The sequence below is a fragment of the Nicotiana tabacum genome, chromosome 15, assembly GCF_000715075.1.
Source record: "Nicotiana tabacum cultivar K326 chromosome 15, ASM71507v2, whole genome shotgun sequence".
NCBI lineage: Eukaryota > Viridiplantae > Streptophyta > Magnoliopsida > Solanales > Solanaceae > Nicotiana > Nicotiana tabacum.
The window spans coordinates 102,058,749-102,086,690 of NC_134094.1; the positions used below are offsets into that span (position 1 = coordinate 102,058,749).

At 39.7% G+C, this 27,942-nt stretch overlaps 1 pseudogene; it reads left to right on the forward strand.

Annotated features, from left to right (window-relative positions):
* LOC142169770 (uncharacterized) lies at window positions 1-27,942 on the forward strand (annotated as a pseudogene).

The window sequence follows — 27,942 nt, forward strand, 5'->3', positions numbered from 1 at the left end:
ATGGCAATTGATAATGGACATCCTTCTGCGACTGTTTTGGCAACGACGATAGCCTCGTCAAGCCGAACTGTTGTGCCACCGGCCGAGAAACCGAAGAAATTTTCTGGAGCCAACTTCAAAGGATGGCAAGAAAGGGTGTTTTTCTGGCTTACCACGCTTGGTATACAGAAGTTCACCAATGAAGACCCTCCAGTGCCTGCCGCCGACATGCCGGATAATGAGAAGTTTATGATTGTTGATGCGTCGAAATAGACAGACTTTCTTTACAAAGGCTACATCCTAAGTACTTTGGAAGATGACTTGTACAATGTCTACAGTGCTATGAAAACTTCGAAAGAATTATGGGATGCACTTAAGAAGAAATACAAGACTGAAGATGCATGCTTGAAAAAGTTTGTGGTTGCCAAGTTTCTAGACTATAAAATGATAGACAGCAAAATTGTTGGAACCCAAGTTCAAGATCTTCAACTCATTTTTCACGACCTTATTGATGAAGGTATGGTAGTAAATGAAGCATTTCAAGTGTTTGCAATGATTGAAAAATTGCCGCCTTCGTGTAATGACCCAATTCTCCCTCCGTAAGACGTCCTGACGGTACCTAGTCTCTATGACTAGGTAAGCCTAACAAAATGCGAAAATAACAAAATAAAAGTAAAACTTAACAACTAACTGCAATAGGTAACTAAATAACTGGTAACAATGCCGCCTGGCATGTACAATAGCCATCACTCCAGTAATACACAGTATTCCCAAAACCCGAAACATCATAAGTCACAAGCTACAGAAGGAAACTAGTATCTCTATACACCAAAGTCTAATAAAAGAAGTACGGAAGGTAAATGACCCAGGAGAGAATAGAAGGGGACTCCGAGGTCTGCAGACGCGGCATGTGTATCTTGAAGTCTCCGTACAACAACAAGCACTCTCAGCTAATAGCGGGGCTGATAGGAAATACCTGGATCTACACACAAAATATGTGCAGAAGAGTAGCATGAGTACACCACAATAGTACACAGTAAGTGCCAAGCTTAACCTCGGTCGAGTAGTGACGAGGTTAGGTCAGGCCCACTGGTAAATATTAAATAAGACAGGAGAATATACAGTATAATAAGAGACTAGAATTTCGCAAAAGGAAACACAACAAAGCAACAGTACAACACACGGGTAAACAGCAGGAGATCTCCTGAGATACCGTCTCGTAATCCCAAGGTAAATAAGCAAAGAGATCTCCCGAGGTACCGCCTAGTAGTCTCAAAAGTAAATGTGTAGGAAGAACTCCCGAGGTACCGCCTCGTAGTCTCAAAAATAAATGTGCAAGGAGAACAACTCCCGAGGAACCGCCTCGTAGTCTCAAAAGTAAATATGCAGGGAGAACTCCCGAGGGACCGCCTCGTAGTCTCAAAAGTAAATATGCAGGGAGAAATCCCGAGAAACCGCCTCGTAGTCTCAAAAGTAAACACACAGCTCAAACCGATAAATACAACAGTAACAACAAGATTTCTACAGTTATATTGATAAGGAACAAGGAAAAGAAGGAAATCAACTACGCATCTTCACAGAGTTCAAATAAGCAGTTACAGCATGTAGACATGCGATATTAGATTAAACAGGATAACTACACATATTGGAATAACTCAATTAAGAATGAAAATAGACTAATACTCATTTAAACGGTATAACTCAGACTAAAGGGAAAACAAGTTGCTACTCAGTAACATAAATCGAGTTTTACAACAAATAGCCCGTGTACGTACTCGTCACCTCACGTACACCGCGCTCACATATCACAGCAGTACCAAATCCTAAGGGAATTTCCCCCACACAAGGTTAGGTAAGCCACTTACCTCGAACCAAGCTCAATCAATCGGTAACAATGCCTTTTCCTCAAATATCCGACTCTGAATGGTCCAAATCTAGCTAGAATCAATTACATACCATAAATATAACAATAAGAAACTAATCTAATTAATGAAATCAAAGCTAAAACGCGAAATTAGAAAATCGCCTAAAAAGCCTCCTCGAGCCCATGTCTCGAAATCGGGTAAAAGTCACAAAATATGAACACCCATTCACTCACGAGCCCAGTTATGTAATTTATTTTGGAATCCGACCTCAATTTGAGGTCTAAAACTCCATTTTGCAAAAATCCCTAATTCTACCAAAAACCCTAATTTTCATCATGAAAACACAAGATTTTTGGTTGAAATCTTAGTAAAGATAGTGAAAGATTGAAAGAAACTAGTTTAGAATCACTTACCAATGATTTGGGGAAGAAAGGTTCCTTGAAAAATCGCCTATAGGGTTTCTTTTTTTGAAATTTTTAGAGAATGAACCAAAATCTTGTCTAAGTCCCATTTTGATCAGTTGCAGGTATTGCATTTGCCACCTGGGGTTCGCAAATGCGAACCCATGCAAATGCGAAGAATCAATCGCAAATGCGAAGACCTTCACATCTCTGCTTTAATCGCAATTGCGAACATTGATCTTCCACATTTGTGACCAAATTGATCGCAAGTGCGACCAAGCCTGCCCCAGCCCCACTTCGCAAATACGAAGTATTGTTCGCAAATGCAAACTCTGGCCTCCCCGCAATTGCGACCTCTTGATCGCAAATGCGAACTCATGCTGACCCAGGTACTCTTCGCAAATGCGAAGAATTTGCTCGAAAATGTGAGCCTGTCAGGATTGGGGAATGTTCGCAAATGCAAACACTTGCGAGATCAGACACCAGTCACCAAAAATTGCAGAACCAACTGAGTTTTCTAAGTCCAAACCACTCCGTAGCCTATCCGAAACTCACCCGAGCCCTCGAGGCTCCAAACCAAACATGCACACAAGTCTAAAATCATCATACGAACTTGGTTGCACGATCAAATCGCCAAAATAACACTAAGAACTACGAATTGAACACCAAATCAAATGAAATTTTTAAGAAAACTTTAAAACTTCTATTTTCACAACCGGACGTCCGAATCGCGTCAAACCAACTCCGTTTCTCACCAAATTTGACAGACAATTCATAAATATAGTATTGGACCTATACCGAGTTCCGAAACCAAAGTACAGACCCGATATCCAAAAAGTCAAACACTGGTCAAACATTTCAAAGTCATTAAGCTTTTAACTTTCAAATTCAACCAAAGTGCGATAACTCGAGCTAGGGACTTCCGAATTCGATTTCGGGTATACGTCTAAGTCCAAAATCACGATACGGACCCACTGACACCGTCAAAATATGAATACGGATCCGTTTGCTCAAACCGTTGACCGAAGTCAGCTCTAATGGATTTTAAGGCAAAATATTTCATATTTTTCTCAGTTGTTAACAAAAAAGCTTTTCGGATAAACACCCGGACTGCGTACGCAAATCGAGGAAGTTAAAAATGAGGTATTTAAGGCTTCAAAGCGCATAATTATGTTCTAAAACATAAGATGACCTATCGGATCATCACATTCTCCACCTCTAAAATAATCGTTCGTCCTCGAACGGACATAGAAAAGTACCTGGGCTGGTGAAATATTGGGGATATCTACTCTGCATGTCCGTCTCGGACTCCCAAGTAGCTTCCTCGATGGGCTGACCTCTCCACTGCACTCAGACTGAAAGATAACTCTTCGACCTCAACTGAAGAACCTGCCGGGCTAGAATAGCGACCGGGTCCTCCTCGTAAGTCAATTCCTTGTTCAACTGGACAGAGCTGAAATCTAACACGTGAGACGCATCGTCGTGATACTTCCGGAGTATAGAAACATGGAATACTGGATGAACCCCTGCAAGACTGGGAGGCAAGGAAAGCTCATAAGCAACCTCCCCAACACGTTGCAACACCTCAGGGGGACCAATAAACCTCGGGTTCAGCTTGCCCTTCTTTCCGAATCTCATAAAACCCTTCATGGGTAACAACCGGAGCAGGACCCGCTCTCCAACCATGAATGCTGCATCGCAAACCTTCCGATCCGCATAACTCTTCTGTCTGGACTGGGCTGAGCGAAGTCGATCCTGAATCACCTTAACCTTCTCCAGGGCATCCTGAACCAAGTATGTACCCAATAATCTAGCCTCGCCCGATTTGACCAAACCCACTGGAGACCGACACCACCTACCATACAGAACCTCATACGGTGCCATCTGGATGCTCGACTGATTACTGTTGTTGTAGGCGAACTCCGCAAGTGGCAAGAACTGATCCCACGAACCTCCAAACTCCATCACACACACACGGAGCATATTCTCTTATATCTGAATAGTGCGCTCGGACTGTCCGTCCGTCTGAGGGTGAAATGTTATGCTCAGCTCCACTCGAGTACCCAACTCATGCTGTACGGCCCTCCAAAACCGTGATGTAAATTGTGTACCCCAGTCAGAGATGATAGATACCGGTACGCCATGAATCCTAACAATCTTGCAGATATAAACTCGAGCCACATGCTCGGAGGAATAGTAGTCATCACAGGAATGAAATGAGCTAATTTGGTTAGCCTATCCACAATCACCAAAACTGCATCAAACTTCCACTGAGTCCTTGGAAGCCCAACAACGAAATCCATAGTGATCCGCTCCCATTTCTACTCCGGAATCTCTAACTTCTGAAGCAACCCATTTGGCCGATGATGCTCATACTTCACCTGCTGGCAATTTAAACATTGAGCTACATACTCCACTATGTCCTTCATTATCCTCCTCCACCAGTAATGCTGCCTGAAGTCCTGATACATCTTCGCGGCACCCGGATGAATAGAGTACCGCGAGCTGTGATCTTCCTGGAGAATCAACTCACGCAACTCATCTACATTGGGCACACATAGCCTGTCCTACATCCTCAATGCACCATCATCCACAATGGTAACCTCCTTAGCGTCACCGTGCAAGACCGTGTCCTTGAGGACAAGCAGATGGGGGTCATCATACTGACGCTCCCTAATACGATCATAAAGAGAAAACCAAGAGACCACACAAGCCAATATTAGACTCGGCTGAAAAATATCTAATCTAACAAACTGGTTGGCTAAGGCCTGAACATCCAACGGCAATGGCCTCTCTACTGTTGGTAGATATGCTAAACTCCCCAAACTCTCCGCCTGGTGACTTAAAGCATCGGCCACCATATTGGCCTTCCCCGGATGGTACAAAATGGTGATATCATAGTCCTTAAGTAGCTCCAACCACCTCCGCTAACGTAAGTCAAGATCCTTTTGCTTGAACAGATACTGCAAACTCCGATGATCGGTGTAAATCTCACAAGGGACACCGTACAAATAGTGCCGCCAAATTTTCAAGGCATGAACAATAGCTGCTAACTCAAGGTTGTGGACAAGATAGTTCTTCTCATGCACCTTCAGCTGTCTGGACGCGTAGGCAATCACCCTACCGTCCTGCATCAACACCGCATCGAGATCGAGCCACGACGCATCATAATATACAGTATAAGACCCCGAACCTGTAGGCAATACCAATACTAGGGATGTAGTCAAAGCCGTATTGAGATTCTAAAAGCTTTCCTCACACTCCTTTGTCCACCTGAACGGAGCACCCTTCTGGGTCAGCCTGGTCATAGGTGCTGCAATAGATGAGAAACCCTCTACAAATCGACGGTAATACCCAGCCAAACCAAGAAAACTCCGGATCTCCGTAGCTGAGGACGGTCTAGGCCAACTCTGCACTGTTTCCACCTTCTTCGAATCCACCTTGATCCCATCACTCGATACTACATGACCTAAGAATGCCACTGAGTCTCGCCAAAACTTATACTTTGAAAGTTTTGCATATAATTTCTTTTCTCTCAAGGTTTGAAGCACAGTCCTCAGGTTCTGCTCATGATCCTCCCGAGTCCGAGAGTACACCAGAATGTCGTATATAAGCACAATGACGAAAGAGTCAAGATAGGGCCGGAGCACACTGTGCATCAAGTGCATAAAAGCTGTTGGGGCATTGGTCAACCCAAAGGACATCACAAAGAACTCGTAGTGACCATACCGAGTCCTGAAAGAAGTCTTTGGGATATCTGGTTCTCGAATCTTCAACTGATGATAGCCTGAACGTAGGTCAATCTTGGAGAACACTCTGGCACCCTGTAACTGATCAAATAAGTCATCAATATGAGGCAATGGATACATGTTCTTCACTGTAACTTAGTTCAACTGGCGATAATCAATGCACATATGCATAGAACCATCCTTTTTCTCCACAAACAAGACAGGAGCACCCCAAGGTGACATACTAGGCTGAACGAAGCCCTTATTAAGCAACTCCTGTAACTGCTCCTTCAATTCCTTCAACTCAGGAGGAGCCATACGATACGGAGGAATAGAGATGGGTTGAGTGCTCGGCAACAAATCAATGCCAAAATCAATATCTCTATCGGGCGGCATGCCCGGTAGATCAGCTGGAAATACATATGGAAAATCCCTCACTACTGGGACCGACTCAACTGCAGGGGTAACAATACTTGCATCTCTCACATAAGCTAGATACGCTTCACATCCCTTCTCAACTATTCGTTGAGCTTTAAGAAATGAAATAACTCTACTGGGAGTATACTCTAAGGTACCTCTCCACTCTAATCGCGATAATCCTGGCATAGCCAGCGTAACGGTCTTAGCGTGACAATCAAGAATAGCATAATGGGGCGACAACCAGTCCATCCCCAAAATAACATCAAAGTCTACCATACTGAGCAATAATAAATTGGCTTTGGTCTCAAAACCACTAAGAGCAATCAAACACGACTGATACACGCGGTCCACAACAAGAGAATCTCCCACAGGAGTAGACACATAAACAGGGGAACTCAAGGAATCCCGAGATATGCCCAAATACAAGGCAAAATAAGAGGACACATAGGAATATGTAGAGCCTGGATCAAATAAGACCGGCGCATCTCTATGACAGACTAGAACAATACCAGTAATGACAGAGTCAGAAGCAACTGCCTCTGTACGAGCCGGAAGAGCATAATATCTGGCTTGGACTCCCCCCTTTAGGGCGACCTCGACCTCCCCGACCTCCACCTCAAGCTGGCTGAGCAGGTGGGGCGGTAGCTGGTGCTGGAATCATAGACTGAGGACCCATGGAGCACGCGGTAGCTGAGAAGTCTGTGGAGGTGCACCCCTCCTAAGTCTGGGGCAATCACTCACCATATGGCGAGTGTCGCCATACTCAAAACAAGCTCTCGGAGAGTGTGGCTGCTGTGACTGGCTTGGGCCAGGTCTGCTGGACTGCACGCGGTAGCTGAGAAGTCTGTGGAGGTGCACCCCTCCTAAGTCTGGGGCAATCACTCACCATATGGCGAGTGTCGCCATACTCAAAACAAGCTCTCGGAGAGTGTGGCTGCTGTGACTGGCTTGGGCCAGGTCTGCTGGACTGACCGCTAAAAGCACCCCGTGCAGGAGGCACACTAGACACTGGCAGTGCATAATAAGGCTCCTGGGGCCTAGAAGGGGCCAAAATACCACTGGCGACTGGAAGAGCTGAATGAACGGGCGACTCACATAACCCTTACCATGGCGAACTGCAACTAGGGAACGAGTACCTACGTAAGTGCCAGACTCTTGTGACCTCTTGGCCTCCCTCTCCTCTCTATCCCGAGCGAGCATGCCCTATAATTTCCTAGCAATACTCATAACCTGCTGGTAAGAAATATCCATCTCTCGGGCCATGTTTAGCCTGATATTGGGGTGGAGTCTCTCAATAAACCGTTGAACCCTCTCTCGAATTGTGGCAACCAAGCATGGTGCATGTCGGGCCAATACACTTAAATGAACTGCATACTCTGATACAGTCATAGAATCCTGGCGCAGCTGCTCAAACTCTGCGCGCCATGCATCCCTGAGGCTCTAAGGGACATACTCTCTCAAAAACATGTCCGAGAACTGAGTCCATGTAAGTGAAGCTGCCTCAGCAGGACTACTCAACTCATAAGCACGCCACCACTAATAAGCTGCTCCTCTAAGCTGGAATGTAGTAAAAGAAACCTCACTCGACTCCACTACACCCATAGTACGGAGAATACGGTGAAATTCCTCCAGAAAACCCTGGGCATCCTCTAACGCCAATCCACTGAAGGTAGGAGGGTGGTACTTCTTTTACCTCTCAAGTCTAAGCTGCTCCGCCTCAGAAACTGTTGCCCTATCCTCGGGCTGAGCTAGAGCTACTGCTGTATTGGTATAATCTCCGAAACCTGGTCGACCTGAACCCACTGCTCTAGAGTACCGGCGATGGGAGTCTGTGCTCCTCCCCCGGCCTGAGATGTGTCAGGAGCAAGTGGAATCAATCCAGCCTGAGCTAAGGTGCTGAACATGCTCAGAAACTGGGCTAGAGTCTCCTGGAGGGCTGGTGCAGCAACAGGTATCTCAGGTGTCTGCCCTCCAGCTGGAGCTACTGGGGGCTCTTTTGTGGCAGCTCATGCGGGTGCTCTGGCTGCACCGCGTGAAAGTCCTCAGCTTCTACCCCGGCACTGACCGCTCGCGGCTCTAGCAGGGGGCGCGGGTGCCTGGTCATCAGATCCGCCTGTATGTGTCCTCACCATCTGTGAGAGAATAAAATACAGAAGTTTAGAATTTTTGATGTCAAAAAGTTTTGCACGACAGGGAATCAATGAGCGTAATTTTTCCTAACAGTTCCATAGACTCCCAAAGATAAGTACAAACGTCTCTGTACCGATCCGCGAGACTCTAATAGACCGGATTGTGACTCACGACACCTACGAACCTAGATGCTCTGATACCAACTTGTCACAACCTAATTCTCCCTCCGAAAGATGTCGTGATGACACCTAGTCTCTACGACTAGGTAAGCCTAACAAAATGCGAAAATAACAAAATGGAAGTAAAACTTAACAACTAACTGCAACATGTAACTAAATAACTGGTAACAATGCCGCTTGGCATGTCCAATAGCCATCACTCCAGTAATAGACAGTATTTCCAAAACTTTGAAACATCATACGTCATAAGCTACAGAAGAAAACTAGTATCTCTATACACCAGAGTCTAATAAATGAAGTACGGAAGATAAATGACACATAAGAGAATAGAAGGGGACTCCGAGGTCTGTGGATGCGGCAGGTGTACCTTGAAGTCTCCTTATATCAACAAGCACTCTCAGCTAATAGTGGGGCTGATAAGAAGTACCTAGATCTGCACACAAAATATGTGCAGAAGAGTAGCATGAGTACACCACAACGGTACCCAGTAAGTGCCAAGCCTAACCTCGGTCGAGTATGTTAGGTTTTAGTTTTAATGATGAAAATAATATAATTTCTCTTGGTATAGGGACTCAAGGAAAGCAACCAAGATTGGAGGAATCAATTAAAGGAACTCAAGGAAAGCATTTAAGGATCAATCAAAGACAAGGAAATAAATCCGGGATTGATTAAAGCGGAAAAGAAGTATCGAAGATCTTGCAAGATGATCAAGTTGCTATTACTGAAAGGACCAAAAATCAAGGAGTAAATCTAGCGCTATCAAGACCTGTAAAAGGAAAGCTATTAAAGTCCTTTCATCAAGGATGAGCAACGACAAATAACCTTATTCTTGGAAAGAATCAATCTCTTTCCAAGGATCAAATCTCTTGGGTTGGCAAATCTCTTCAGCAACGGCCTCTTACAAAGTATTTATACACATCCTTAAGCCTTAGAAAAATATACTTTAATCGAACCCAATACCCTCTCTTTGTTCTACTGCAAACAAACATTGTAGCTCTATTAGATCTGCTGTGTAACAAGTTAGAGAAGAAAGAGAGAAAAATACTGGTGAGGCATTGTATCAAAAAGAAACGAGTGACATAGAAACTGAGCCATTGGTGTAAACCACACTATTCACGATCGTACTCCAGAAATTCATTCATTGAAATAGAACTCCCTTGCAACCCAAGGAGACTGGACTAGGATTCAAATTGAATCTGAACCAGTATAAAAATTCTGGTGTCTTTAATTCCTGCACTTTATTTCTGCATCTTAACTTCTGCTCTTCTTATTATCTGGTTATTACATCTAGTCGACTAATTAGAAAACTAGTCACCCCCTTTTTGTACTTTCAATTGGTATTAGATCAAGTCTTACACTTTTTATTTTGCTTAACAGCTTGTGAGAAAAGATCATGGCAAATCAAGTTATTGTCGGAGCACTCTTTTAGGAAGGAACATCGCAAGTGAGGCCACCATACTTTAATGGACAACATTTCTCTCACTGAAAGGTGCGTATGGAAATATGTGCAAAATCTTATGATGTCAAGGTTTGGAGAGTTATCAAAAAGGGGAATTACCCACTACCGGCTACTGCTCAACCACCCGTTGATCCTGAAGATATAGTTGAATATACTGATGAACAAATGGAGGTTGTGCAAGTTAATGCTAAAGCAAGGAATCTGCTTTATAATGCTATAAGTGGTGAGGAATATGAGAAAATCTCCAGTTGTGATACAACCAAAGAGATGTGGGATAAACTTGAAGTCGCTTATGAAGGAACCGGTAAAGTGAAAGAAACCCATATCAACATGTTGGTTCATGACTACGAACTTTTCCAGATGAAAGAAGGTGAATCTATTGAAGAAATATTTGCCAGATTTAGCAAAATCATCAGTGATCTAAAATCTTTTGGCAAACCCTACTCAAGTGGTGATCAAGTTAGGAAAATTCTGAGAAGTCTGCCCACTACTTGGCAGACATAGGTAGTTACTCTTGAGTCACAGGATTTGAACAAATTATCATATGATGAACTTCGAGAAGAACTTATAGCTTTCGAGAAAACTCATCTCAAGAAAATAAATCAAGAAGAGAAGAAGAAAACAGTTGCTTTCAAGGCTACAACTGAAAGAACATACAATGATATTGATGACGACCCTGAAGCTCTTCAAGAAGAAATTGCCATGGTATCAAGGAACATGGATGGTTTAATGAGGAGATACAGGAATACAAAAAGAGGCAGAATACCACCCAGGCGAACTAGGCAATACAATGAACAAGACAAAAATGATGGCAAATGCTATGAATGTGGAAGATTTGGGCATGTTCAAGCTGAATGTCCTGAGCTTAAAAGAAAGGTCTCCAGAGGGTTTAACAAGAACAAATCATTTGGAAGCTGGAGTGATGAAGACAGTTTTGAACATGAAGAAATAGAAAATCTATGCTTCATGACAATTTTGGAAAATAACATGAACAAGCTCTCAGGGTGCTCGACAGACGAGGACATCTCAGATGATGATTGCAAAGATGACAACGAGAATTGTTTCATGGCACGAGGTGAAACAAGTGAGGTAACACCTTTTTACTGTGAAAGATGTAATGAATTGCAGGATATTCTTGACCTTAGTTTGGAAGAATCTCAAAAGATGATAAATTAAATAAAGAGACTCAACAGAGAAATAAAAGACTGGAAACTCAAGCTTGAAGTATGCGAAATTGAAAAAGAAGTACTTCAAGATGAAGTTGATGAATTGCAAATGTAATTCAATGGCATGAGCAAATCCACCAGTCATAGTTTTGTAAAGTCGAACTAGGCAACTTACAAGTCAAATGGAAAAGGACTAGACAAAACAGAGTCCACTAGTACCGACACAAATTGGAGAACCAAAAATGGATCAAGTTCTACGTGTCACTACTGTAATAAAAATAGACACAAATATTCTTTTTGTCGATTTCGTAAGTCAAATGTCTCAGGATGGATTTGAAAACCCAAAGACAATCATGAATCTAGTAATACTAACCAACAAGGACCCAAGCAAGCTTGGGTACCTAAAAGGAAGTGATAATTATGTTTTGCAGGAACACCACAGAAGGAGTCGCAAAGAAAAATGGTTCTTTTATAGTACGTGTTCCAGTCACATGACAGGTGATAAAAATCTATTTAAAGAAGTTACAAAAATAGATAGAGGAAATGTCAAATTTGACGATGACTCAAAAGAAAAGATAGTCGGTACCGGAACAGTTCCTTTCAATAATAACTGTGATATCACTGAAGTTTATTTTGTTGACAGACTTAACTACAACCTTCTGAGTATAAGTCAGCTATGCGACTCAGGTTATGAAGTAAAGTTCAAGAAAACAAGTTGTGCTATTGAAGATGAGACAGGTAAAATAATCCTCCCGGGTAAAAGGTATGGAAATGTCTATATTCTTGATGGTCTTGAAAATATAGATGGTCATATTTGCTTAACATCCATATTTGATGATCCATGGTTATGGCATAAGAAACTTGGTCATGCAAGCATGCATTTGATAAAAAACCTTTCCAAGCATGATTTAATTATTGGTTTACCCAAACTCAATTTTTCTAGAAATCATGTATGTGATGCATGTCAGATTGGTAAACAAACTAGAAATTCTTTCAAAAACAAAGATATTGTATCCACTTCAAAACCCTTGCAATTGCTTCATATGGACTTATTTGGACCTACTAGAACTGCTAGCATAGGAGGAAAACGATATGCATTTGTTATTGTTGATGATTACTCATGTTTTACTTGGGTGATTTTTCTATCTCACAAAGATGAAGCTTTGAAAAATTTCGAGATCTTTTGTAAAAAGGTCAAAAGAGAAAAGGGATATCTTATTACAACTATTCAAAGTGATCACGGAGGAGAATTTGAAAGCAGAGCATTTGAAGATTTTTGCAACGATCAAGGATACACTCACAACTTCTCTGCTCCAAGGTCACCCCAACAAAATGGAGTTGTTGAAAGGAAAAATAGGACTTTATAGGATATGGCAAGAACTATGATACTAGAATATTCACTACCAAGTCACTTCTGGGCAGAAGGAGTAAGTACAGCTTGTCACATCCTCAATCGATGTCTCATAAGACCCATCCTGAGGAAGACTCCTTATGAACTATGGAAAGGTAAACGACCCAATATAAATTACTTTCATCCTTTTGGAAGCAAGTGTTTCATTCATAATAATAGTAAGGACAACCTTGGAAAATTCGATCCAAGAAGTGACGAAGGTATTTTTCTTGGTTATTCATTGAATAGTAGATCTTTTACAGTTTATAATAAACGCACATTGTGTGTAGAAGAGTCAATACATGTTATCTTTGATGAGAATAACACTTTGGTCGAGAAAGAAATTACTGCAGGTGATGAAGATCAAACACAGGTAATTCAGGAGACAAGCAAATCTCAAGAGTCGACTAATAAACCTGACAGTGTAGTAGGGTCAACTAATGAGATTAGCAATAGTCAATCAAAACCTCCAGAGGAGTTAACTACTCATACAGTTCGTCCAAATGAATGGAGAAGTGAACCGGAATATCCTCAAAAGTTCATCATAGGGGATCCAAGCGAAGGAATGAAAACCAGGGGAGCTCTCAAGAAGAAAGCTAACATAGCACTGATTTCCCAGATTGAGCCAAAGCAAATAGAGGAAGCTTTGAAAGATTCAAGCTGGCTGCAAGCAATGCAGGAAGAGCTAGATCAATTTGACAAAATCAAGTATGGAAACTGATGCCTAAGCCTGAAAATGCTCCCGTAATTGGAACAAAATGGGTCTTCAAAAATAAGCTGAATGAGGATGGAAACGTTGTGAGAAACAAAGACAGATTAGTTGCTCAAGGATACTCTCAACAAGAAGGAGTCGACTATGATAAAACCTTTGCTCCAGTAGCTCAACTGGAATCTATACGAATTCTTATTGCATATGCATCCTTTAAAAGATTCAGGTTGTTCCAGATGGATGTTAAAAGTGCCTTTTTGAATGGTTTCATTGAAGAGGAGGTATACGTGAAACAACCTCCTGGATTTGAAGATTCAAAGTTTCCCTACCATGTGTACAAACTGAACAAAGCGCTGTATGGACTGAAACAAGCTCCACGAGTACGGTACGAAAGACTTAGCTCATTTCTTATTAATCACGGATTTACAAGAGGTAAAGTAGATACTACCCATATTTATTAAAAGATCATCAGAAGATAATCTCATTATTCAAGTTTTCGTTGATGATATTATTTTTGGTAGTGCTAATCCTCTTTTGTGCAAGGAATTTTCAAATCTTATGCAAAGCGAGTTTGAAATGAGTATGATGAGGGAGCTAACGTTCTTTCTTGGACTTCAAATTCAACAATCTGAAGAAGGAACGTTCATATGTCAGACAAAATATACAAAGGAGTTAATTCAAAAGTTCGGTATGAGCAATGCTAAAGTTATTGGCACACCAATGAGTCCTTCAACTAGTCTTGACAAAGATGAACAAGGAAATCCTGTTGATGAAACTAAGTATCGTGGAATGATTGGCTCACTTTTTTATCTAACTGCTAGTCGACCAGATATTATGTTTAGTGTCTGTAAATGTGTCAGGTTTCAGTCAGCTCCTAAAGAATCACATCTGACTGCAGTAAAGAGAATTATTCGATATCTTATTGGAACTGTCTCTCATAGATTGTGGTATCCACGCTCTAACAATTTTAAACTAGAAGGTTTTTCAGATGTTGATCTTGCAGGTGATAAAGAAGACAGAAAAAGTACCAGTGAAACATACCAACTACTTGGAAAGGTACTGATATCTTGGAACAGTAAAAATCAAGGATCAGTCGCATTATCCATAACTGAGCCTGAGTATATCGCCATTGGACAATGTTGTGCACAATTACTATGGATGTCTCATCAATTGGGTGACTATGAATTATTCTTTAAACCTATACCAATTTTATGTGATAACTCTAGTGCTATATGTCTTTCAAAAAATCCTCTGCATCATTCTAGGGCAAAGCATATAGACATCAAGTATCATTTTATTAAAGATCGTGTCCTTAAGGGAAATATAGAACTATCTTTTGTTGGAACAATTAATCAATTAGCGGATTTTTTTACTAAGCATTTACTAGAGGATAGATTATGCTTTTTAAGAGAATTACTTGATATTATTTGCATTAATCATTAATATTAGGACTTATGTGTTACTATATGGCTAATGCTCATTTTTTAATCATTAATTGCGCCTCTGAATTCCCTCTCTTTTCCTCTCTTTTCACATCAGTTGTAGAGTTCAAAGAAGGAAAACCAATCATCACGTCTGATCACTGACACCCCTTCCTTTTTTGTACTCAACCGTCAGAAACCCTTCTTTTAATACCTGAAACCCCTTTTTAATCTCCATTGTCTCTATCGCCTAGAAACCCTCTCCAAAAACTTTCCTCAACCAAAGTTTTTCCATGGCCAAAAACACTCCAAATATCCCTCTGCCTCTACCAGGAAGAGTACTCGCTCCAGAGCAAAACCCCCTTCTCAGCATCCAAAACAAGTAGATACCATTTAGAAGGCTTTGCCTTCTCTCAGGCGGACCTCTCAGATCATTCTCATATTTTAGGAGAAAAAGCCTTGGGAAAAAGACCTATGGAAGAACCCCCTGAATCCTTTACTCCAAAAAAGTCAAAAATAGATCTCTCCAGCTCTTTAGAGTCTGACCTAAATTTCTGGAATTTTCCAAACAGGGATTTTTTCATCGCTTTGAAAGACAAGCCAATTTCTCATAGGAGGGTAGTCAACCTTGATGACATGGAAGCCCTAAATTGTAAGGTAAAAGATCTGTTCATCTATTAAGGCTGGTCAAAATTCTTTTTTGTTCCCCTTCCTAAAGTTTATGAATCCCTAGTGAAAATGTTTTATGCAAATATTCGCTCTAGTAAGTCTGACAAGTTGGAATCCTTAGTGTTAGGGAAGCGCATTGTTCTTTATTGTGCCATGTTTGACTCAATTTTCCAATGTAAGTGTTCTGGTTTTCCCATGCTTTTTAAAAATTCCTGACCTGATGATTTTGAATCTCTTTTGATCAAGCAAAATGGTGATTGCCGAGTGTCTATTTGAATCTCTCCCAAACCAGTTAGGTCTAATGATGTTAGTTTTGAAACTCTTGTTTTAGCTCACATTGTTGCAACTACTCTGATTCCTCGTATTGGTTCTTTCTCAACCTTCTCTCAAAGAGATACTTTTCTTGTCTATTTCCTTGTGACAAAACTCAAGATCAAATTATCCTCCTGGGTCATCAATTTTATGATTGAAAGTGCTGATGATCCCACTAGTCTGCCCTATGGCATGGCCATCACTCACATTCTGGAAGCTCATAATATCTCCATCTCTGAATATCCATTCATCTCTGTTTCAAAATCTTACAATTCTAGAGCGTTTGCGAGTGGGGTATGTGTGTGTGAAGGGCTCATGGGTTAAGAAGCAAGAAGGTGAGGTCAAACTTGTTCAACCTGAATCAAAATCCAAACCCTCTGTTTCCCATCATAGTCCTAGTGACTCTGACCTTGTTAAAAAACTTGCTGCCATTGACAATCAGCTGTCCACCATCAAAGATCTTCTTGCTGCTACCCAGTCCACTGTTGGAGGCATTCATGCAATCTCTAAAGAAACAGGGTCTGATGTGTCAAAGATAAGAGTTGCAGTTCTCAAAGTTAGGGAAAACGCAGTCAAGGCATTCAAGGAGGTACACAACAGGCTTGATGGAGTGACTGTCTTAGCCAGTGCCAACTTTGATCAACTGAAGGAGGCGATTTGCAACACTCTTACCTATTTCTTGCGTCTGTAATGTGGAAGTTTTAGACAATATTTTTTGATTTGCTGTTTTGGGCTGGATAACCAGTCGTTGGATGATGTTTTGTTTTGTTTTGCCATAACTCTGCAAGCATATCATGCTATAAATCATGTTTTAGTATATAGTACGTTGTTATCTGTTGTTATGCTGATGCCAAAAAAGGGGATAAAGGACATATATAGTCGTGTAGGTACATGCAGGGAAGTCGACTAGAGGTACACGTGGCACCTCTTGAGGGGGAGTCATAGATCCTGCAAAAGAAGTCGACTAAAGGAAGTAGTCTCAAAAGCAAAGTCAACTGCACTCATTGAGGGGGAGTAAAATACAGGGAAGTCAACTGATGTTTACATATATTATTTTAACATCATCAAAAAGGGGGAGATCGTTAGGTTTTAGTTTTAATTATGAAAATAATATGATTGCTCTTGGTATAGGGACTCAAGGAAAGCATCCAAGATTGGAGGAATCAATTAAAATAACTCAAGGAAAGCTTCCAAGATTGAACGAATCAATCAAAGACAAAGAAATCAATCCGAGATTGATTGAAGCGGAAAAGAAGTATCGAAGATCTTGCAAGATGATCAATCAAGTTGCTATTACTAGAAGGACCAAAAATCAAGGAGTAAATCCGGCACTATCAAGACCTGTAAAAGGAAAGCTATTAAAGTCCTTTCATCAAGGAAGAGCAACGACAAATAACCTTATTCTTGGAAAGAATCAATCTCTTTCCAAGGATCAAATCTCTTGGGTTGGCAAATCTCTTCAGCAACGGTCTCTTACAAAGTATTTATACACATCCTTAAGCCTAAAAAAATATACTTTGATCGAACCAAATACCCTTTCTTTGTTCTACTGCAAACAAACATTGTAGCTCTATTAGATCTGTTGTGTAACAAGTTAGAGAAGAAAGAGAGAAAAATATTGGTAAGGCATTGTATCAAAAAGAAAGGAGTGACATAGAAACTGAGCCATTGGTGTAAACCACACCATTCACGATTGTACTCCAGAAACTCATTCACTGAAAGAGAACTCCCTTGCAACCCAAGGGGACTGGACTAGGATTCACATTGAATCCGAACCAGTATAAAAATTCGGGTGTCTTTAATTCCTGCACTTCATTTCTGCTCTTCTTATTATCAGGTTATTACATCTAGTCTACAAAACTAGTCAACTAGTAGCTATAAAAATATAAAAATGAATAATTCACCCCCCCCCCCGTCTTGTACTTTCAGAGTAGTGACGAGGTCAGGCCTACTGGTAAATAATAAATAAGGCAGGAAAATATACAGTATAATAAGAGACTAGAATTTCGCAAAAGGAAACACAACAAAGCAACAGTACAACACACGGTAAATAGCAGGGGATCTCCCGAGATACCGTCTCGTAGTCCCAAGGTAAATAAGCAAGGATATCTCTCGGGGTACCGTCTCGTAGTCTCAAAAGTAAATGTGCAGGGAGAACTCAAGAGGTACCGCCTCGTAGTCTCAAAAGTAAATGTGCAGGGAGAACTCCCGAGGAACTGCCTCATAGTCTCAAAAATAAATAGGTAGGGAGAACTCCCGAGGGACCGCCTCGTAGTCTCAAAAGTAAATATGCAGGGAGAAATCCCGAGGAACCGCCTCGTAGTCTCAAAAGTAAACACATAGCTCAAACCGATAAATACAATAGTAATATCAAGATTTCTACAGTTATACTGATAAGGAACAAGGAAAATTAGGAAATCAACTAGGCATACTTCACAGAGTTCAAATAAGTACTTAAAGCACTTAGACATGCGATATTAGACTAAACAGGATAACTACACATATTGGAATAGCTCAATTAAGAATGAAAACAGACTAATACTCATTTAAACGGTATAACTCAAATTAAAGGAAAAACAGGTTGCTACTCAGTAAAATAAATCGGATTTTACAACAAATAGCCCGTGTATGTACTCATTACCTCACGTATATGGCACTCACATATCACAACAGTACCAAATCCTAAGGGGATTTCCCCCACACAAGGTTAGGCAAGCCACTTACCTCGAACCAAGCTCAATCAATCGGTAACAATGTCTTTTCCACGAATATCCGATTCCAAATGGCCCAAATCTAGCCAGAATCAATTACATACCATAAAATACAACTATAAGAAACTAATCTAATTAGTGAAATCAAAGATAAAGCAAGAAATTAGAAAATCGCCCCAAAAGCCTCCCCGGGCCCACATCTCGGAACCGGGTAAAAGTCACAAAATATGAACACACATTCACTCACGAGCCCCGTTATGTAATTTATTTTAGAATCCGACCTCAATTTGAGGTCTAAATCCCCATTTTACAAAAATCCCTAATTCTTCTCAAAATCCCCAATTTTCACCATGAAAACATAAGATTTTTGGTTGAAATCTTAGGAAAGGTAGTGAAATATTGAAAGAAACTAGTTTAGAATCACTTACCAATGATTTGGGGAAGAAAGGTTCCTTGAAAAATCGCCTATAGGGTTTCTTGTTTTGAAATTTTGAGAGAATGAACCAAAATCCCGTCTAAGTCCCATTTTGATCACTTGCAGATGTCGCATTTGCGACATGGGGTTCGCAAATGCGAAGACCTTCACATCTCTGCTTTCATCGCAATTGCGATGACTTGTTCGCAATTGCGAACATTGATCTTCTGCATTTGCAACCAAATTGATCGCAAGTGCGACCAAGCCTGTCCCAGCCCCACTTCGCAAATGCAAAGTATTGTTCGCAAATGCGAACTCTAAGCCTCCACGCAATTGCTACCTCTTGATCGCAAATGCGAACTCATGCTGACCCAGGTACTCTTCGCAAATGCGAGCCTGTCAGGATTGGGGAATGTTCGCAAATGCGAACACTGATCTCGCAATTGCGAGATCAGACATTAGTCACCCAAAATTGCAGAACCAGCTGAGTTTTCTAAGTCCAAATCACTCTGTAGCCTATCCAAAACTCACCCTAGCCTTCGGGGCTCCAAACCAAACATGCACATAAGTCTAAAATCATCATACGAACTTCCTCGCATGAACAAATCGCCAAAATAACACCTAAAATTACGAATTGAACACCAAATCAAATGAATTTTTCAAGAAAACTTTGAAACTTCTCTTTCCACAACTGAACGTCCGAATCATGTCAAACCAACTCTGTTTCTCACCAAATTTGACAGACAAGTCATAAATATATTATTGGACCAATACTGGGTTCCGGAACTAAAGTACGGACTCGATATCCAAAAAGTCAAACATTGGTCAAACATTTCAAAGTCATTAAGCTTTTAACTTTCAAATTCCAACAAAGTGCGATAACTCGGGCTAGGGACTTCTGAATTCGATTCCGGGCATACGCCCAAAGTCCCAAATCACGATACGGATCCACCGGGACCGTCAAAACACGAATTCGGGTCTATTTGCTTAAAATGTTGACCGAAGTCAACTTAAATAGATTTTAAGGCAAATATTTTCATATATTTCTTAGTTTTTAACATAAAAGCTTTTCGAAAAAACACCCGGACTGTGCACGCAAATTGAGGAAGCTAAAAATGAGGTATTTAAGGCTTCAAAGAGTAGAATTAGGTTCTAAAACATAAGATGACTTATCGGATCATCACACTTCGTGGACAGATTTAAAAAACTATCTTAAGCACAAGCCCAAAGAAATAAAGTTGGAAACTCTTGTGATTCGTCTCAAGATTGAGGAAGATAACAAAACAGCCGAGAAGTAGTCTCGTGGAAATTCAACGATTATGGGAGCTAATATTGTTGAAAAGACTGTTCTAAAAAGTAAGAAGATGAAGAGGTCTTCTGGAAAGACTAAGGAGCAGAACAAAAAGAAATTCAAGGGCAACTACTACAATTGTGGAAAAGCTGGTCACAAAGACCCTGATTGTCATCTCCTGAAAAAGGATAAGAAAAAAAGGACATGCCAACATAGTGGAGAAGAATGATGACATCGATGATGTGTGTGCAATGCTTTTGGAATGCAACCTAGTTGGAAATCTGAATGAGTGGTGGATTGACTCTGGACCCACTCGACATGTTTGTGCTGTCAAAGAAGCATTTGCGACTTACTCTACTGCTGGTCCCAAAGAAGAGCTTTCCATGGGAAATACTGCAGCAACCAAGATTGAGGGTTATGGGAAGATATTCCTGAAGATGACTTCCGGCAAAGTGTTAACGCTCAACAACGTTCTTCATGTTCCTACTATTAGGAAGAATTTAGATTCAACTTATTTACTTGTTAAGAATTGATTCAAATGTGTATTTGTATATGACAAAGTTGTTGTAAGCAAGAATGAAATATATGTTGGAAAGGGCTACCTCACATAGGGCCTCTTCAAACTAAATGTAGTGGTTGTTGACAGTATGAATAAATTATCAGCTTCTTCTTATTTATTGGAGTCAAATGATTTATGGCATATTCATTTAGGACATGTCAACTACAAAACCTTGTGGAAGTTAATTAATTTAGAAGTATTGCCTAAATTCGAGTGTAATAAATCAAAATGTCAAATATGTGTTGAATTTAAGTTTGAAAAACATCCTTATAAGTCTGTTGAAAGGAATTCAAATTCTTTAGACTTAATTCATACTACCATTTGTGATATGAAGTCGATACCATCTCGAGTTGGGAAAAAGTATTTGTAACTTTTATTGACGAGATTAAAGGAAATAATTTGGCGAATATTAGAGACAAATTCAATGAGAGCTGATATTCTAGAGTTATGGGTTAGCTGACAATCCCGTTGAGTCTTCCACGTAAATAGTCTAATTAATTTATATGGCTTATTGATTGACATGGTTAATATTTCTCATAGTCTTCTCCCAAAGTACTAGTTGCCTATTCAAGCTAACCTAACATCTATATTCCTATGGAATTAGGATTAACAAGAACGTATTAATAATTCCCGTATAATAACCAAGCAAGGAGATTAGGTATATTCCTATCCTAACCGCAAATCCGTTCCGGATGCTTGAGTTCAAGATCATTCTCTACTCAATCTTATGTTCAATCTAGAATTCCCTCTCCCGAGTTCAATCCTAGATTCGTAAATAGTATTCAATTGGTGATCAAGCAATCAAATAATTAAGTGCAAGATTAAATAAATAAACCAATATGATAAAATAATAAGAACAATTCAAACTACAACGTTCATGTAGCATCTAAAACTTTAGAACTAATAAACTATGCAACTAAAAGAAGAGAAGAGAAGAAAAACTAGTTAGAAGCCTCCTCCAAGCGTGGTGCGTGTTCTTCCACGTCAATTCTCTTTCAAAGTATGTTATATATCCTCCAAATTAGGTTTAAACTTGCTTTTATACGAGTTGGAACCATGTAGAACCGAAATAACCTTGTCCTGGACGAAATAGGAAAAATCACGCAACGCAGGGTCCTGGCCAGCGCGAGGCGCTGGCCCTGGCGCTAGAAGCAGTGACGGAATTTGTTGCCCGGTAAGTTTTTGCCTTCTTTAACTATTGATTTCAATTGTATCCTATATGCTTGTCTTCAAATTGGGGGGACAAACACCAAAGGGTGTCCCCCCATTTTTCTCCTTTTTATATTCGTTTATTTTCCTTTTTTTTCTTTCGCGTTTTATTCAATTGTTTGCTCTAAATTTCTTCATCTTCACACCACTTTATTCCGACATAATTAAAATATAATATTAAGCATAAAGTAATATAATTAACACTCAAAACACGGTTAAAATTAGTAGAACATGAGGCAACAATGGGTAAATATATGCATTTTTGGCCGAATATCACAACCCCACACTTAAACTCTTGCTCGTCCTCGAGTAAGCATTAGAACCACTATCAATAAATCAAGCCTAGAAACACCACCACTTCGGTTGATACTAACAATTAGGCCCTATAGCAACTCAAATTATCATATATACAACTCCTCATCATCGTGCAAGACATATAAGTCATAAACAAACAACAAACGTTTAACCTCCTAACCTCATAGACGGACTCTAACTTACCAAATTTAAGCTCGCTCACCTACTCTATCAAAGAAGCTAATAATATCTCCTATCTATCATGAAACAAGTGTCCTCACAAGAATAAATAGTCCATGCACTCAAAGCAAAGAATGAACATAATTTAAGGACTTAGCATCAAATAACAACTCTCGCACTCACAAACAAATTCACATGTATGCACAAAGAACCATAAGCTTGCCTATTATGTACATTTCTACTAATTACGTATGCTCGAATAGAATCAAATAGGACTTTAATGGGTTGTAATGTTGGCTAAGGGACGGGTAAGAGAACTATATAATAGTGACTCATACTTCCCTCAGCACTTTGCACTTTTAGATTTCATCACCCATTAATTTCTGCTCTTCACTTTATATTTCAGTTCTCTCTTCATCAATTGTTTCACAAGTATTTCCCTCATATCAAGAACGTTTCAATTTTTTAAAAGCAATTTTTTTTCATGTCACGGTCTTTTCAAGAGGGACTTTTCATCACTATTCAGCTATTGTTGGTCACCATTTTTCATTTAATCATCCTTTTCTTCAAATTTATCAATTAATATCATAGTCTACACAATAGTGTTCAAGGAAGCAGGGTGCAGAAACAAGGGATTCAATAAAAGAATCAAGGCAAAAATACGGCTTCCAAATAAAAGGCTACAGGCTCAAAGGGCTAACTAGTGGTACAATATCTGAAAAGGCTAAACTTCACAAGACATATCAAAGAAAGCCTATTAGCATCTTCTAAACGGAGCAACACTTTTATTTCACTTCAATAACATGCAGGGCAAGTTCTAGACTAAGATGCAAAACATGGAATATATGTAAGGAATCCTCACCCCACATGGCACAAGTATCAATCAAGATGGATCAATTCTACTCTAAGACAGACATGATCATAACGAACGACAAAATAAGAATAAGTTATATACAGAGTCACAACCATGAGCTTAGGTGTCAGAAAGTCTCTATTTTATTCATTACTCACGCACTCAAAGGAAAGTACTACTCAAGATCATACCTAAATATGCTAGTACCAAACAAGTCACAAAGGTTTTTCTTCTCCCTCTTTTTCTACTCCTAAAAAAAATCTAATCCTAAAAAAAAAAAAAGATTACCCGGTTCAAGTTACTTCCCCTAGAGAAGAACCGATGCAAAAAGAAAAAACAAGGGGGATTATTATCTAACGAAAACTAACTAAAACAAAAAATATTTTTAGATTTTTTTTTTATTAGACCTTAATCCCTCAAGAAAACTGTCCACAAATCCATCGTCGGAAAAAGTCCAAGTTTCTAAATGTTTTTTTTTGTTTTCATTTTTTTTTTCTTCAAAAATCACTACACTAAGAAAGAATATTAGAACTAAGCTACGGTAGCACGAAAAATTACTCAGACAATCTCCTCACCCCACACTTAAAATAGTGCAATGTCCTTAATGCATACAATAAATAACAAGAAGGTAAAAGACACTCCCTGATAGGCCAAAGGCCGAAGTATTAGCAGCTCATGGGATACTCAGACTTCTCCCAAGGATGGTCCTTTGTGTAGGTAGTTCACACTTAGTTCCAATCACTTGCTCGATTTTTCACAGGCCTATTGGCCTTGATTCCATGCTCCTACTCCTACAAAATACAAAAATAACACTACAAAGATAACACAATTTAAAAAATAAACAAAAGTAAAAAGAAAAATATAATTGGGTTGCCTCCCAACAAGCGCTTGATTTAACATTGCGGAACGACGTCATCACTTTCATCAATTTTTCTTTCACTTTGAGGATATGAATTGCGCCCCCAATTTTGCATCAATTTTTCTATCATGTTCCTGTAGCGGTGGTATAAAAATAAAGAAACCAAGCAATAGATATCGCATCTTGAACTTCTTGGCCTTTAAGTGAGGTATGTTGTTTTGTCTTTTTGGTGTGGTAAATTTTAGAATATAAGGGTCTTGTTCTTCATCTATACATCTCTCCAAAGGCTCGATCTCCATGTCTCCATCCAAACATAATGTAGAAAAATATTTAGAATGAGGACCAACACGCCCCAACTCCAAAACTGCATTATATTTTACATTCTCAATAATATATACTTCCTCAACCTCAACATCATCCACAAGAACGTAGGTCTAGTGATTGGTACTCTCATTTTAGCTCCTCAATTTGGCCTAGAAGATCTTTTTTAACTTCACACAACTCATCACTAAATTGTTGGGAATCAACCTTTGCACTCAATTGAGCCTCCAAGTCGCAAATAGATTTGCCAAATTGGTCGATCTCTTGTTCTAGTTCAGCTCTTCCTTCTATAAAGTGTTGCATCTCATTCGTAATTTTCTCACGGAAACCTCCATACCCCCATCATCTCCACCCCGTAAGTGATCTCATTATTTCCTATTCTAGCAAAACCACCCGATGGTAGCGTATATTACGCTCGAGGTCTCTCGAGCAAACTGAGAGTTAGTAGCATAAACAAAGATGGATTTGTGAATGAGAAATATAAATTTGCTTGTATGGTCCCGGAATATGGGTGTCCGACCCTTATGGACTAACGGGAAAATTTATCTTGAATCGAGATCTTTTGGCTCAACTTTATCCCAGTTTGCCGCTCTTTCGACTGCGTGCGCTCAGCCCGGTGACTAGGAAATGGGTTTGCCCTTGAATTGAAGTGATGAGGTCGGAAAGAGGGAAGTAGGGCTCCTATTGACTAAAGGTTGGTACGAGAATTTCCACCTTGTTGAAGATCTAGTGGTGCTACCCGAAGACTTAAATGAATAGCCATCGCTGTTAAGAACAACCGAGATCCAATGAGAATTTGCGCGTAGCTTCTGGTCTTTGACATCAAAAAAGAAGGTTGTAGCTGCTGCGCCCTTGCTTCTTGCTTTCGAGGCTGTTGCTCACCCGACACGATCGTACGAGGTCACTGTCAACTTAGAGGGCGCCCGCCTCCTCTTCAGACGTGTCCTCGACAAACTGGCGGTTCTTCGGTCTCCGCTTTTGGGGGCGGGAGGCTCCTTCAGATAGTAAGATTCGCTTAACTTCATACCTTCCTTCTGAGCCAGGATCAAACTCTTCTTTTGAGTATGATTGGGCCCTGCAGGGTCGTGTACCACAGTTCGAGTTAAAAAGAAGAAAGGGGCTGCGATAGAAAGAGAGGGCACAAGAGAAGCAAGATACGACATTCGTTGGAACAAAAGAGAGCAACAAAAAACAACTTAAGTAAAGATCTGGTTGACGTTCGACGAATAAAGAATTGATAGTGGTCCAATAAAATAAAAGCATCTACGTCAATTCATACCCATTACAATTTCATTCAATTACCCCTCACGATCGATTAAAAGGAAAGTCGCACAGCACTATAGTGGGAAGAAGACAGGTGGGAGCGAGCAGAGCGAGAGCAATCCTCTAATAATTTCATGTGTTTATCAAATGCGAACATCATGTTCTATATCATCCAATTCATTACTCCTGTCAAACTCACAAGAATTATTAAAATCAACATAAGAAGGGATTGGAGTAGGATAACAACACGTAGGACAATTATTTTAATTTCCATCACAAATAGTACAGGATTAAGATGGTGCACACAACTCGGTACTGGGAATATTTTTACAATATTGCCACAAGTGGGGTCCTTTACAATATGGACAAGGATCACAAAAACAAGAATACTTACTTTCCTAACACTTTTCGTTCAAAGATGCCATGTAAAAAACATCTAATACAAACTACACTAAACTAAAATTAAAAAATTAAATATATAAAAAGTAAAAATCTAATCTAGTAAAATAGTTAATTTCTAAGTCCCCGGAAATGGCGCCAAAAACTTGTTGCTCCCAAACGCACACGCAAGTATACGTGATCGACAAGTAATATAGGATTGTAAGTCCAGATATCATACCCATATGGACTTGTGATTAACTATCAACTAAATAAAACTAAGACAATTAATCTATTCAAGCGATTTTCTAAAGATTATTAACTACAACTAATCTAGAGTACCAAACTAAGAGATTAAAGGAAACAATTTGGCGAATATTAGAGACGAATTCAATGAGAGCTGATATTCTAGAGCTATGGGTTAGCTAACAATCCCGTTGAGTCTTTCACTTAAATTTTCTAATTAATTTATCTGGTTTATTGATTGACATAGTTAAAATTGCTCGTAGTCTTCTCCCAAAGTACTACTTGCCTATTCAAGCTAATCTAACATCTATATTCCTATGAAATTAGGATTAACAAGAACGCATTAATAATTTTCGTATAATAACCAAGCAAAGAGATTAGGTATATTCCTATCCAAACCACAAATCTGTTCCGGATGCTCGAGTTCAAGATCTTTCTCTACTCAATCTTATATGCAATCTAGAATTCCCTCTTCTGAGTTCAATCCTAGATTCGTAAATAATATTCAATTGGTGATCAAGCAATCAAATAATTAAGTGCAAGATTAAATAAATGAACCAATATGATAAAATAATAAGAACAATTCAAACTACAACGTTCATGTAGCATCCAAAACTTTAGAACTAATAAACTATGCAACTAAAAGAAGAGAAGAGAAGAAAAACTAGTTAGAAGCCTCCTCCAAGCGTGGTGCGTGTTCCTCCATGTCAATTCTCTTTCAAAGTATGTTATATATCCTCCAAATCAGGTTTAGACTTGCTTTTATACGAGTTGGAACCATGTAGGACCGAAATAACCTTGTCCCGGACGAAATAGGAAAAATCAAGCAACGCAGGGTCCTGGCCAACGCGAGGTGCTGGCCTTAGCGCTAGAAGCAGTGACGGAATTTGTTGCCCGGTAAGTTTTTGCCTTCTTTAACTATTTGATTCCAATTGTATCCTATGTGTTTGTCTTCAAATTGGGGGGACAAACACCAAAGGGTGTCCTCCCCATTTTTCACCTTTTTATATTCGTTTATTTTCCTTTCTTTTTCTTCTGTATTTTATTCAATTTTTTGCTCCAAATTTCTTCATCTTCATACCGCTTTATTCCTACACAGTTAAAATATAATATTAAGCATAAAGTAATATAGTTAACACTCAAAAGATGATTAAAAATATTAGAACATGAGGCAACAATGGGTAAATATATGCATTTTTGGCCGAATATCAATTGTACTTGATATCGTTATGTTTATTTGCTTAATAGTAAAAATGAAGCAATTGAAGCATTTAAACAATACAAGAATGAAGTGGAGAATCAATTGAATAAAAAGATCAAAATGATTGAAGTGATATGGGTGGAGAATATGAATCTCCGTTTGCAGAAATATGTTTGAAATATGGAATTATCCATCAAACTACTGCCCCCTACACACCTCAATCCAATGGAATTGCGAAAAGAAAAAACCGGACATTAAAGGATATGATGAATTATTTATTAATAAGTTTCGTATTACCGCAGATTTTGTGGGGAGAAGTTATCCTTACAGCTAA